The sequence below is a fragment of the Lissotriton helveticus genome, chromosome 12 (assembly GCF_964261635.1).
Source record: "Lissotriton helveticus chromosome 12, aLisHel1.1, whole genome shotgun sequence".
Lineage (NCBI taxonomy): Eukaryota > Metazoa > Chordata > Amphibia > Caudata > Salamandridae > Lissotriton > Lissotriton helveticus.
The window spans coordinates 412,245,662-412,259,058 of NC_136073.1; the positions used below are offsets into that span (position 1 = coordinate 412,245,662).

The following is a 13,397-nucleotide window of genomic DNA, read 5'->3' on the forward strand; positions in this document are numbered from 1 at the left end:
GGAACACTTGTACCTGCAAGGGGAGAAGAAATTGGCAATGCAACACTGTCGGCGATCGGTGCCGATCTGATTTTTTCTACAAACCTTGCCGCCTCTGCCGCATGGTCTGCAGAATTCGGGAAGGCTCCCCCTTTTTGGAGCCATGGCATCATGGCCGTTAACTGAGATACGAATTCGGGTGGCATTGAATTTACAGTACCCCCCGGGACAACAGGTACCACTGGGGTTATGCCCGATGGTCCTGGCACAGGTGGCAGGGCGGGCGCCGGGTGAGGCCAGCCTGTACCCGGGAATGTGGGTACCGGTGCGGGAGCAGACCCAGCGTCTACTGGTTGACCTGCCGGCACCGGCACCACAGGGGCAATGGGTGTAGGCACATGCGGGGGTGGGACCACCGCGGGCGGTGCGGCTGGTAACGGATCCACTGGGCCTGGGGTGGGGACCGCCTCCTTGGGTCTTTTGGACCTAGGTTTCCCTTGCGGGGTGACAAATTCCCCTCTTGGCACTGGTGCCACCCTCTTGCGGATCGGTCTCCCGGACGGGCCCGGTGCCTCGCCCTCTCCGTCCTCCAACCGGGCTTCCCGCTCCTTAATTTGTCCTAGCTGTTGCTTAATGTCGCTCATCTCCCGCATCATAGCCCGCATCATAGCCTCCATGTTGGACCCCCTTTTTCCACCCCTTGGACCTGGCATGACGCTTACCCCAAACAACACCCGCTGCCTACTTAGTTCCCAACAGGTCAACTGTGTGTACCTTTCAGATGGAGGGTCACCAGGGGGCTTTCAGCACCATGCAACGGCGACCGCAACACTAGCGGCTTGTCCGCTTATGTAAGGGGTGAGTAAACCTAATGTAGACCCACCCGGCGGCCACCAGGAGCTATGAATGCTAGCCCCCCGTACCCCTCTTACCGACTAGTCCTGCGTGTCCGCTGGTGGTATTGGTCCGCGATCACGAATCACACCAGGCCGTGCGTTTACCGTCCTTACGTCCCTCTCTGTGAGTGGATTGCACCAGTAGTGCCGTTAAATGTCTGAAATAAAGATACGTATTACCACCTTGTATTAACAAAGAGGGGGGCAGATTGTAGGGAAAAAACCTTTGTTTTAAAATAATGGAGGCTTGCACTCCCCCCCTACCACCCTGTTGGGATGTGCACTCCTAAGTCCGTTTAATTCAGAGATAGACAAATACAAATTCCCTCCGGGACAGAATTATAGCCAACAGTGAATTCCCTACCTACTTGCAACTACACCTTCATTAGCAGTTTCCAATAATATAAATCAATGCAGCATCCAAAGATCTATAAACATCAATTCACTTTCTCTTACAATTGTAAAGAATTCTGCAGCCCGTTTTATGAAAATGCATTCACTTTTGTTAAAAATTGCAATTATTTCTCTTCCTATTACCGATTGCTTTAAATGGGGTCTCCCATCCAGGTGCTGCCCTGGTCGACCCTGCTTCGCTTGCCAATGGAAGAAAACACACCAAAATTGCTCTACGAGCACTCGCGGATGCAGCCTTCTCGGCCCCCGCTCCTCCCCCCAATGGACAGTAAACCGTACCCGCGCTCTACTTCTTGTGGACGGCAAACCGGACCCGCGCTCTACTCCTTATAGCCGGTCCACAGCTTGTCCCTGCCCGTGCCCCAAATACCTTATGCGGTCGCCGTGCGCGCCGCTTTAGAACTAAAACCAAGCCTGGGCAAAGTGCCTCTGTTCCCGCCGCCTCTGCTGCCGCCTCGCGTCCCTTGGAGACGCAGATCTCCCCGTCGGCTGACCCCACGCGGCTGGGCCGTCAATCTCGCGACGCGGCTGGCTCTTGCTCGACGCTGCTGGCTCTTGCTCGACGCTGCTGGCCTTCTGGAAGACAAAACGAAAAATTCACGCTGTCGGCTCCAGTCCTCGGTGCTCCGCGCCGCAAATATCCAGATCCGCTTTCCACCTGCAAAACAAAAGGGAAAAATTCAATAAAACAAAGAAGCCCCGAACGCGGGGCACAACGTTCAGCGAGGGAGCGTCCAGGGACAAGGGGGTCTCCTGGGCGCTCCCTACCTCTTATTCCCGAGGGGCCGGGTGGCCCCTCCTAACGCCCGCCCCCCCCGACCCGGAACCAGTCCATTGAATCCGGGTCAGGAGGGGCGCCGGCCAATCGGCGGTGGGCCGCGCCCCCAGGGCACGCCCCCACCGTCGAAGGACCCGGGAGAGGAGGTGAGACGGTCGCCGCGCCGCCATGCGTGCGGGGGGGCCGAGGGCCCCCCCTTTTCATTATTGGTGGGGAATGGGGTTCAGGTGTGTGTGTGTGATTTAGTTCCGGTGTTGTGTAATATGTGTTATCCCCCTGGTATCGTGTATCCCCTGCACTTCGGCTTTCTTCGTAGAATAAACTCAGCCCGGGCAGGATCAGACAGAAGCAGTCGATCTCTGCTCGGGCTGAGTGCGGGGATACACGATTTAACTGGATCCGAAACGGAGCTAAAGGCTATTAAATGCTCACGTTTCTTTAATGAAGGAGTCAATGCTGCACCTGAAGAGACAGGAAGCAATTAATTACCCGACATGTCTTTATTAAAAAAATCATAATGCACATGAACAGACAGGACGCAAATCTCGAGTAGAACAAAGAAAGAAACTTGAAATAAATAAATGTATACGCATGCACGGAGTAAAAGAATGAAATATATTTTCGAGGCATGCACGGAGTGAAATAATGGAGTACGTTTTCGAGACATGCACGGAGTGAAATAATGGAGTAAGTTTTCGAGGCATGCACGGAGTGAAATAATGGAGTAAGTTTTCGAGGCATGCACGGAGTGACAGAATCACACGAGGCATGCACGAAGTGAAAGAGTACATTTTCAAGGAGAAAACAAAGATGTGACACTGTATGTAAGCGCAGTTAATGGCAAAATTACATAAATAAACTCTTATTTCATGGATTTTACGTTTTAAAAAAAAATATAATGGCTATTTATTGTGAATCTTTAAAATGTGCTCACACTGTGGCTCTTCTCTGTGAGCGTTCTGTCATTAGTACAATTAGTGTGACACTGCTTTTAACATTCACTTTTTTGATAAAACATCTGCCCATCTTTGTGTGCAGTGCGGCTGAACTCAGATTTAACATATTACAGCATCAAAAATTCAAGTGAACAATTTACACCAGTCGAGTTTTGGATTTAAAAGAGGCCAAAAGACAAGAGAAAACAATGCTTAATCCCGAAATAAGAATATTTCTGCTTAAAATTCAGACGACATTCTGAAAAATGTGAAATAGGTTGATGACTGATGTGCTGTGGTGAACTGCATGCTGTAATGACACATTTCCGTAAAGTAATGCGCATACCACCACCACCACTCGGAAACATGTTTGCATTTTTATATATATGTTACTGTTCTACAAAACATTCGAAAAATATAGCAACACCATGTTCCTGAAGTTGTACAATATACAGGCACTAGGTTACCTTTTTCAGCAGAAGGTTGGCCTACACCAGATGTTCACAGCACTCAAGAAAGATGACAAAAATCACAAAAGAAAAACAAGCATTGGCATAGCCAATAGGTCTCGAATTTGAGACCTTATAAGTGTTTAGCCATGCAGTTGGTGTTGTTGGACCAAGGATATTCTGCTGCATAACTAAATACTTATAGGGTCCAAAAAGCGAGACCTATTGGCTATGCCAATGCTTGTTTGTTTTGTGTTGCTGTTTTGTTTAAGTTGCCAGATCTACACTAGCTGGACATGTCTTTTGTTAACAGGTCTTTGCATCAAATGAACTTATTTTCATTGCTCTGAATGTTGTTACCATTAATTTTGCAATTGAGAAAACACCTGGTGCAGGCGCAATTTACAAGTGTGGAGTGAGTGAGCCCCAGGCAGCATGACACACTCACACAGGAGTTCATGCACTGCACCTGCATACTCAGCATGGTTTAAGGAAACTCGACCCACTCCCTCCCAGGCATCAAACACATATTTACTAAGAAACTCTGAGAAGAGCCTGCCTGATGCACTGACGGCTGGTGGTGTGTGTGCCTGGTGAAAGCTGGTGGTGTATGTGCCTGGTGAAAGCGTGCACTGACGGGCGGCTGGGTGTGTGTGTGCCCGGTGAAAGCGTGCACTGGCGGCTGGTGTTGTGTTTGCCTGGTGTAAGCGTGCACTGATAGCTGGTGGTGTGTGTGCCTGATGAAAGCATACACTGAAGGCTGGGGGTGTGTGTGCCCGGTGAAAGCGTGTACTGATGGATGGGGGTGTGTGTACCCGGTGGAAGCGTGCATTGATGGCTGGTTGTGTGTGTGCCTGGTGGAAGCGTGCACTGACGGCTGGTGGTGTGTGCCTAGAGGAAGCATGCACTGATGGCTGGTGGTGTGTGTGTGCCTGTTGGAAGCGTGCACTGATGGCTGGTGGTGTGTGTGCCTGGTGAAAGCGTGCACCGACAGCTGGTGGTGTGTGTGCCTGGTGGAAGCGTGCACTGATGGCTGGTGGTGTGTGTGCCTGGTGGAAGACTTCACTGACGGCTGGTGGTGTGTGTGCCTGGTGGAAGTGTGCAATGACGGATGGTGGTGTGTGTCTGATGGAAGCGTGCACTGACGGCTGGTGGTGTGTGCCTGATGGAAGCGTGCACTGACGGCTGGTGGTGTGTGAGCCTGGTGGAAGCGTGCACTGACGGCTGGTGGTGTGTGTGCCCGGTGAAAGCGCGCACCGACAGCTGGTGGTGTGTGTGCCTGGTGAAAGCGTGCACTGAAGGCTGGTGGTGTGTGTGCCTGGTGGAAGCATGCACTAATGGCTGGTGGTGTGTGTGTGTGCCTGGTGAAAGCGTGCACTGACGGCTGGTGGTGTGTGTGCCTGGTGGAAGCTTGCACTGACGGCTGGTGGTGTGTGGGCCGGGTGGAAGCTTGCACTGACCGCTGGTGGTGTGTGTGCCCGGTGAAAGCATGCACTGACGGCTGGTGGTGTGTGTGTGTGTGTGTGCCTGGTGAAAGTGTGCACTGACGGCTGGTGGTGTGTGTGCCTGGTGGAAGCTTGCACTGACGGCTGGTGGTGTGTGTGCCGGGTGGAAGCGTGCAGTGACCGCTGGTGGTGTGTGTGCCCGGTGAAAGCGTGCACCGATGGCTGGTCGTGTGTGTGCCTGGTGAAAGCGTGCACTGAAGGCTGGTGGTGTGTGTGTCTGGTGGAAGCGTGCATTGATGGCTGGTGGTGTGTGTGTGTGCCTGGTGAAAGCGTGCACTGATGGCTGGTGGTGTGTGCTTGGTGGAAGCGTGCACCGACGGCTGGTAGTGTGTGACGGCTGGTAGTGTGTGTGCCTGGTGAAAGTGTGCACTGACGGCTGGTGGTGTGTGTGCCTGGTGGAAGCTTGCACTGGGGGCTGGTGGTGTGTGTGCCGGGTGGAAGCGTGCACTGACTGCTGGTGGTGTGTGTGCCCGGTGAAAGCGTGCACTGACGGCTGGTGGTGTATGGCTGGTGGAAGCGTGCACTGACCGCTGGTAGTGTGTGTGCCTGGTGAAAGCGTGCACTGATGGCTGGTGGTGTATGTGCCTGGTGAAAGCGTGCACTGACGGGCGGATGGGTGTGTGTGTGCCCGGTGAAAGCGTACACTGACGGCTGGTGGTGTGTGTGCCTGGTGGAAGTGTGCACAGACGGCTGATGGTGTGTTTGCCTGGTGGAAGCATGCACTGATGAATGGTGGTGTGTGTGCTCGCTGGAAGCGTGCACTGACGGCTGGTGGTGTGTGTGTGCCCAGTGAAAGCGTGTACTGACGGCTGGTGGTGTGTGTGCCCGGTGGAAGCTTGCAATGACGGCAGGTGGTGTGTGTGCCTGGTGGAAGCGGGCACTGACAGCTGGTGGTGTGTGTGCCTTGTGGAAGCATGCACTGACGGCTGGTGGTGTGTGCCCGGTGGAAGCATGCACTGACGGCAGGTGGTGTGTGTGCCCGGTGAAAGCATGCAATGATGGCTGGTGGTGTGTGTGCCCGGTGAAAGCGTGCACTGACGGCTGGTGGTGTGTGTGCCTGGTGGAAGTGTGCACTGACGGCTGGTGGTGTGTGTGCCCGGTGGAAGAGTGCATTGAAAGCTGGTGGTGTGTGTGTGCCTGGTGAAAGTGTGCACTGACAGCTGGTGGTGTGTGCCTGGTGGAAGCGTGCACCGATGGCTGGTAGTGTGTGATAGCTGGTAGTGTGTGTGCCTGGTGAAAGTATGCACTGACGGCTGGTAGTGTGTGTGCCTGGTGGAAGTGTGCCCTGACGACTGGTGGTGTGTGTGTCCGGTGGAAGCGTGCACTGATGGCTGGTGGTGTGTGTGCCTGGTGGAAGCGTGCACTGACTGCTGGAGGTGTGTGTGTGCCTGGTGAAAGTGTGCACTGACGGCTGATGGTGTGTGTCTGGTGGAAGCGTGCACCGGCAGCTAGTAGTCTGTGACGGTTTGTAGTGTGTGTGCCTGGTGAAAGTGTGCACTGACGGCTGGTGGTGTGTGTGCCTGGTAGAAGCATGCACTGATGGCTGGTGGTGTGTGTGCCTGGTGGAAGTGTGCACTGATGGCTGGTGGTGTGTGTGCCTGATGGAAGCGTGCACTGACGGCTGGTGGTGTATATGACTGGTGGAAGCGTGCACTGACGGCTGGTGGGTGTGTGCCTGGTGGAAGCGTGCACTGATGGCTGGTTGCGTGTGTGTGCCTGTTGGAAGCAGGAGCATTTACAATGATAGAAGATGCAAATGAAACTGACGAAGAGGGAGGGGGAGAAGGGAGGGCAGTGCGAGCAGAGGAGCATGATTCAAAGCGAGAAGACACAAATGAAGCTGACCAGGAGGGAGGGGGAAAAGGGAGCCGGGTGGTGCAAGCAGAGGAGCCTGATTACAGCAATAAAAACACAGATGGCAGCTGTGCATGTGCTCGATCTCGTGAATGTAAGCTGTAGGCCAGCGAAAGCCTCTGGTGGCACTTTTAAAAGCCACTTACTAAATGTCTTGAAGAGACAGCTATGCGCTGTCTCAGACAAGACCCAAAAAGGGAGTTAGTCTTTTAAAAAAGTGTTATGTCAAGTACAGCAAAGATATAGAATTCCAATATTGTAAACAGGTAGTATTTTTATCGTACATACTCATTTTCAGCCTCTTGGAGCAATCTCTTCGAACATTTGATGGCACGGACCCAAAAGCTAAGATATTTATATTATATTTAACATGTTGTTGGGACTAAGGATTTCAATCCAGTAACTGTCAGGATCCTGTATAAAAGCAAGTCCTTCCTTTTTACCATCATCTGGTTGCTTCACAGATGTTACTCCTAGATCTTCAAATCTTTTACAAACTGTGTAGACATCTGGAAATGCAATGCCAATGTCCCCAAATCCTCGAGGGTCAGAGCTTCCGTTATGATAACAAGGCCTGGGTGGTAAATTCTGTTTCTATCGTGGAATTTGTCCAATTTGGGTAATTTCTCGTTCCGCGGAGAACGCAAAATTGTCAAAAATTCTGCGTTGCGCGTTTTAAAGAAATATTTTGCTTGTATGCGTTCTCAAAATGATCGTTCACGAGATATTTACCCCCGAGCACGCAAACTGAGATTGCGAACAGGAAAGAAGCATCGTGAACAAGCAATACTGCATGTTCGTGGAATTTCTGCATGTTCGCGGGGATTTTTTACCGTTTCGCGGAGATGTGCGTAACGCAATTACGCAAATTCCACCCACCCCTAATGATAACTCCTCTCTTCACTTCCCCAATTATGAGTCAGTTCTATTGTGGCCTTCCTGGAAAAAGTCTGTGCTGTTCGTTCTTTTGTATCGCTGGGAATGTCCCTTTTGTCCTCATAACCCATGAAATAAAGTGAACATTTCATAGCTGAAAAATCACATTTCTGCAAGAGTGTCATTCAAAGAACTTTGGTGTAAAATTCTAATTACTTTTTGGGATCTTTTATCCTAAGCATAGTTTGCTCCATCAAGTAATCCTTAGTGCTGGGGTCACGGTCTGTGTACGCGCCGACCATGTCTTCTTTGGACAGGCCATGCAACTCTGGTGCCAGGACTTCGACATGATGCCGCTGCGGTGGTGGGTTTTGGACGAAAGAGAGGAGACCTGACCCTGGGACTGAACTAGGCGGAGAGGCGGGAGCTAGGTCCCTTACATTCTAATTTTTAACAAGTATTTCATAGAGCCAAGGTTTTAGATTGCTATGAGAGACATTTTCATAATGTCAGAGTAATTATGAGTGACATTTAAATGACTATGGGTTACACTTTCTCGCCAGCAGAATTAAGCAATACAGAGGAGGGACGACCGCACTGAAAAGCGTTACACCTTAGGAATGGTACTTGCCAGGAATCGTTGACTAGGAAGACAGATCAGTATTTCTGTCCTGTGACACTGTTTGTCTGCATCAATATTTCATCTTTCTTGCAAATCAACATGCTGTGCACTACATTGCTGTTAGATAACTTGTAGGTACTGAGTTACTGCTTATCATTTAAAGGCAGAGCCGAATCCCATCTAAGTGGACATGTTTCTTCTTCTCAAAATCCATTCCTTTCTGATGAATTCATTCTATAGTTTATCCATTCTCCCCGACTCATTTATGATTATTGTTGCAAATATATTTGTCGCTCACCCGTAAACAAACCATACTAGGTGAACTGCACTTATATTATATACTAGTGCGAACAGTTGGAGCCCCTAGTTTGACATTAAATAACTACCATGTAAAACTACTATTACTGGTTTTTGGAAAAGTTAATGCCGCCTTTTACTTGACCTCCATTGCTAGGGGCAAGGGGTACTAAACTGAAATAGGCACTGTGTAATATGGCTAAGTAGGTTCAACTCCCTGCTGTAAGGACTGGTGTGAAATCTGCAAGGCCCATTAATGGATGTGGTCTCCGTTCTTCATTTTTATCTGATGTTGATGGTGTGGGGTGGTGTGCTGTGAAGCGCCAGTGATGGTGACACCTCGAGCACTGTAGAAAAACAAACTTTATTTTTAGAAATACCATGAATCTGTGTCATTGTATGTCAAGTGGACTTCAAGGCATGAGTTAAAATGCTTCATTTGTGGATGTTGTCCCTGTTTTTACAATTTTCTTAAAAGCATGAGCTATGATTACTGTGTGCAGAACGAGGTTTGTACAAGTATGGCTCCAGGCACACAGGGTGAACATTGTCACATAGAAACTGCGCTCCTAAAGGGCTATATTTCTTGTAGAAATAAAATCCTTCTTTTTGAATATGATGTAAAGTGGAATGTCTGCTTGGGAGTGTATACAAATGATTCCATGGCATGTCTCTGCCTCTGCAGAGCGCCTTAGACCAGGGAGTGTGGAAGTTGTTGACAACGACAGCAGGCCTCACGTGCAGCTTGTCCATGAGCAGAGGTCCACCAGGGACTTACTATGGCATGCATTGCTCAGTAGCCTGGAGGAGGAACTGCCAGTTCTTTAGCCATGGATGAAATGCTGCTGAGGGCAGATCACCTTAAAGATGCCCCACTGAATGGAGTCTGGCCTTCGTGCCATAAGCAACTGCACGCGTGGGTTCGCATCCCATCCTCGTCGCCATTGTTACAAAGATAAAAAGTACTTTGTAATGTAAGTAGATCCAATAGCCGTAGTCGTTCTTAAGTAGGTTTATTAGTTAAAGGTTGGTAGAAAGGAAGGCCCCACCGGGAGCAGCATCCAGCTGCTCAGCCCCACTCATTCAAACTGACCACACATTCAAACCATGCATACACGAACATTCTGATGACATCACACACACACAGGCTGAGCAGCAGGGAAAAAGATGATCAGACTATAACAAACTACTACACTGAACTTAGACACATTTACTTCTTTCGAGGGTGGCAATGATTCCACTTAATTCTGGCTCATCCGGGACCTGAGCACATATGCACACGTCTCAGGTGTGGCCAGTATGGTTGGGTCCGGTTGCGTGATACCGTGTGCGTGCACTGCAGCTGCGAGCTCTTTCTCATAATGCCAGCTGCAGCAGAGTGTCAGTGTGCCAGCAGGTACATGAGCCGCCGGTTTGGTCGGGTTCATCGCTGAGAACCCGCCACGTGGTTCAAGGGGCCATCTATGCTGCCATTGCCCCAGCAGCCCTTAGTGCAGCCAGCAGCCCATGAAAGCTTTGTGAAATGCCGCCCGCTCAAGTTGCATCCCTCAAACAATACAACGTCTTGGTAGCCATTGGGCTGGGCAGGCACGGACTTGGACATTCTGGTGTCAGTGATCCCTAATGCTGTATATGGTAAAACTGTGCAGCTCTTGCAGCTACACCAGAGCCCACAAGCCTGCCTGGAACAGTACGCACTGCATTCTGCCACTTAAGCTTGTATAACGGTACATTATTATATAGCAGCACTCCGGCTTGACAGTTGAGGGGGCACTATAATGAGTGACTTTGCTTTTTAGTGTGGTGAAGCTGTTCACCACACTGAAATGCGTTAGTCTAACGCCTGATGCGTGGTACTTGGCAGAGCTGGTTTTGCAACTCATGCTTGTCTTTTACATGGACGGCTGGCAATGTGGGTAAGTGTGCATTCATTGACTTCCGTTCACCACTGATGTGAAGCAAGGCCAGTTTAAAATGACCTTGCAGTCCAGTAAGATTAGGGTTCATAAATGGTAAGATGTTTTTGAGCTTGAAGAGTTTGATTATAACATGTGGTGGAGCTGTTGTGATTAGGCAGGGGAAGTGATCTACAGGTCTGATTTTGCTATGGATGGAGACCCCAGGGCGCTGTGCTTGCAAGGGTATTGTGCAAGTCAGTAAATTGACTGCTGGCACGGGCGGACCTTGTAAAACGACGGGGGTTTGCTGCACTTCTCCCTGCCTGCGCCCTGGTGCAGGCGGCATCACGGTATCCCGGTGGGCTTGCTGGTGTTCTCTCCCCCCCTCTCCCGCCGCCGCAGACACAGCCATCGTGGCCGCAGTGCGGAGGTGGGGACTACATACCCCCAGGCTGCTCAGCGGCACAGCGGCGGAAACCACCAAGGACACTTCCGCGCACGGAGGGGCATTTAATCCGAGGATAACCCCGGCAGAGCGGGCGGACCTTGTAAAACGACGGGGGTTTGCCGCACTTCTCCCTGCCTGCGCCCTGGTGCAGGCGGCATCACGGTATCCCGGTGGGCTTGCTGGTGTTCTCTCCCCCCTCTCCCGCCGCGCGGGACCAGCCGGGCTAAGCCCGGGCAAAGGGCGGGCCCTCTGTGGCCCTCAGAGGACTGAGGAGGACGGGACGGGCCACCCCATTTGGCCCCATCGAAGGAGGAGGTACAGAGACTTTAAATCTTTTATTTTTTCCCGCTTTGAATTGCCAATATTGTTTCCGGATTTCCGCTATTTAATAATTATGTCCATCTGGGAGGAGTTGAATGCCCTGTGTGGCACAAACTATTCACTGGAGGTTTCAACCCCCCCATAGTGGGAAGAGACACTGACCGAATAAATTGCACTTCCCAGGATGTACCCTTATCCCCCGAAAAAATCCTTCTTCAGGCCAACATACTGTCCCGGGGTTCAACCAGTAAAAGGAAACATGATGAGGCTATTATCGATCAAATGTGCTGTAGCCCCTCATTTTCCCCCTCCAATCCTACGTTATTAATGACGGATAAGGCTGAGACTACAATCAATGACTCTGTGTCGCCTCTCCAATTTACCCTATTGGCTCTAATCGAACGACTGTTAAACTCTGCATTATCCCCTCTGGCCACTAAAATCAACGACCTGGGGGACAGGTTGTCCAGTATCGAAAAAACAGTAAAAAGGATTTATCCAGTACCTGAAAACACTGCTATACCTACATGTCCTACTTTCTCTACCAACCTCGAAAAGGCTAAGCCCGTTGCAAGCAGGAAAACTCAAACTATTGATTCCCCTCGTACCACACCCACTCCAAGTGGCCGCAATGTTACTTCTAATCCTGTATATGTCCCTCACACAACTCCCAGAATTATTCAAGAAAGAAGGCATCAAATTAATCTACCCCCTGAAGCCGCCCCGTACGTGACGGTTCTCTCTGGGGTCCCTGCACTTAAACGGGGCAAATTGGAAACACAGCAGGACCTGCTGAACAAAGCCATGTTTTGGCTCCAAAATAATAGACCGTTACCACCTAATCTAGATGGCGGAATTTTGAGCGTGAGGAGGGTGGGGTGGCTAGGCATGTTGCCTAAAGATATTCCGGGGGATTTGATATTAATTAAATTCAAACACAGGAACATTGCCCCTTATTTACGATCTGCTCAGCCCAAAATTGGAGACGGTCCCATCTGTATTTGGGATTTGCATGACTTTTATCCTAGCCCCCAACCACTGAATTATAATACCTGGTGAAAGGGGACTGTGTGCACTTTGCGTTATTACTCTGATTAGTTGATTCGTTTTTAGTTTGTTTTAAATAGATGGTTTTCTTTTAACTTTGTAATGAATTGTCGAGTTATTTATGTACATATGTATTTTTCTTTGTTGCTTTTATGGTTTTAAACTTAAAAACCGAATAAAGCTTATTTGAATTTGAATTTGACTGCTGGCACGATTTAGTACCTCTGCATTCTTGTTGGCATAATGCATCCCATCCCTTGTGTAGAAAGGGATGAGGGTTTGCGGAATTTATATGGCGCAGTCACGTGAAACCTGTCTTGCTTATGAATCTGGAGGAGGCTTTATAGACTGGATATTCCATATTTGAGTCTTGCATCAGTTGGCAATAGCCATAAATACTTGCAACTATCTGTTGTGTATATAGCCAAAGTTCCTGCGATGGGTAGAAGTAAGCATATTTGCACTCTGCTTTCATAGCTAATACCGAAGCAGGCACATTTGGTGTATGCACACCCGATTAATAAGAACAGCATGCATCTGCACGTACTTCATGAAAATGTCATGCAGCAGGCCTACAGATGACAATACAAGTTTTTTCATGGTTCAAGTGCCGCTCTGCCCCTGTTTTAACAAGCATCTGCAATGCAATAGGTCTCTGGAGTCAAGCTATCCAGGCTGAAGACGGCTGATAGCCCAAAACCGGTCCTAGGATGCTTGATTCCGGTCCAGGGAAGACATGGCTTGGCTGTTCGGGCTGGACTGTTCCCAAGAGGCACAGGGTCAAGACTGATTTGCATATGGCCATGTCTGAACTGGGGTGGTGTGGAGTGCAAACAAACGATGGATTTAGGCCCAGATCTCTGTACTGCGGTGAATGTATGACATTGTTTTGCATTCTGTCCATCAATTGGTGGTTTTGCATTTATGAATCTGTGCCATTTTGAAATTTGCAACCAGACAGATTATTGGTCAATAGTGATAATGCCCTGGTGGACAAGAGGCTGTGTCCAGCCATGACCTGAATGCTGGCAGAACTAAAGTACAACCGCACATTACTCTTGAGACTTTCAAATAGATC

At 49.8% G+C, this 13,397-nt stretch overlaps 1 pseudogene; it reads right to left on the reverse strand.

Moving 5' to 3' along the window:
• Positions 1-7,164: 7,164 nt before the first annotated feature.
• Positions 7,165-13,397, reverse strand: part of LOC144798036 (lactoylglutathione lyase pseudogene) — a 51,657-nt pseudogene continuing 45,424 nt past the window's right edge.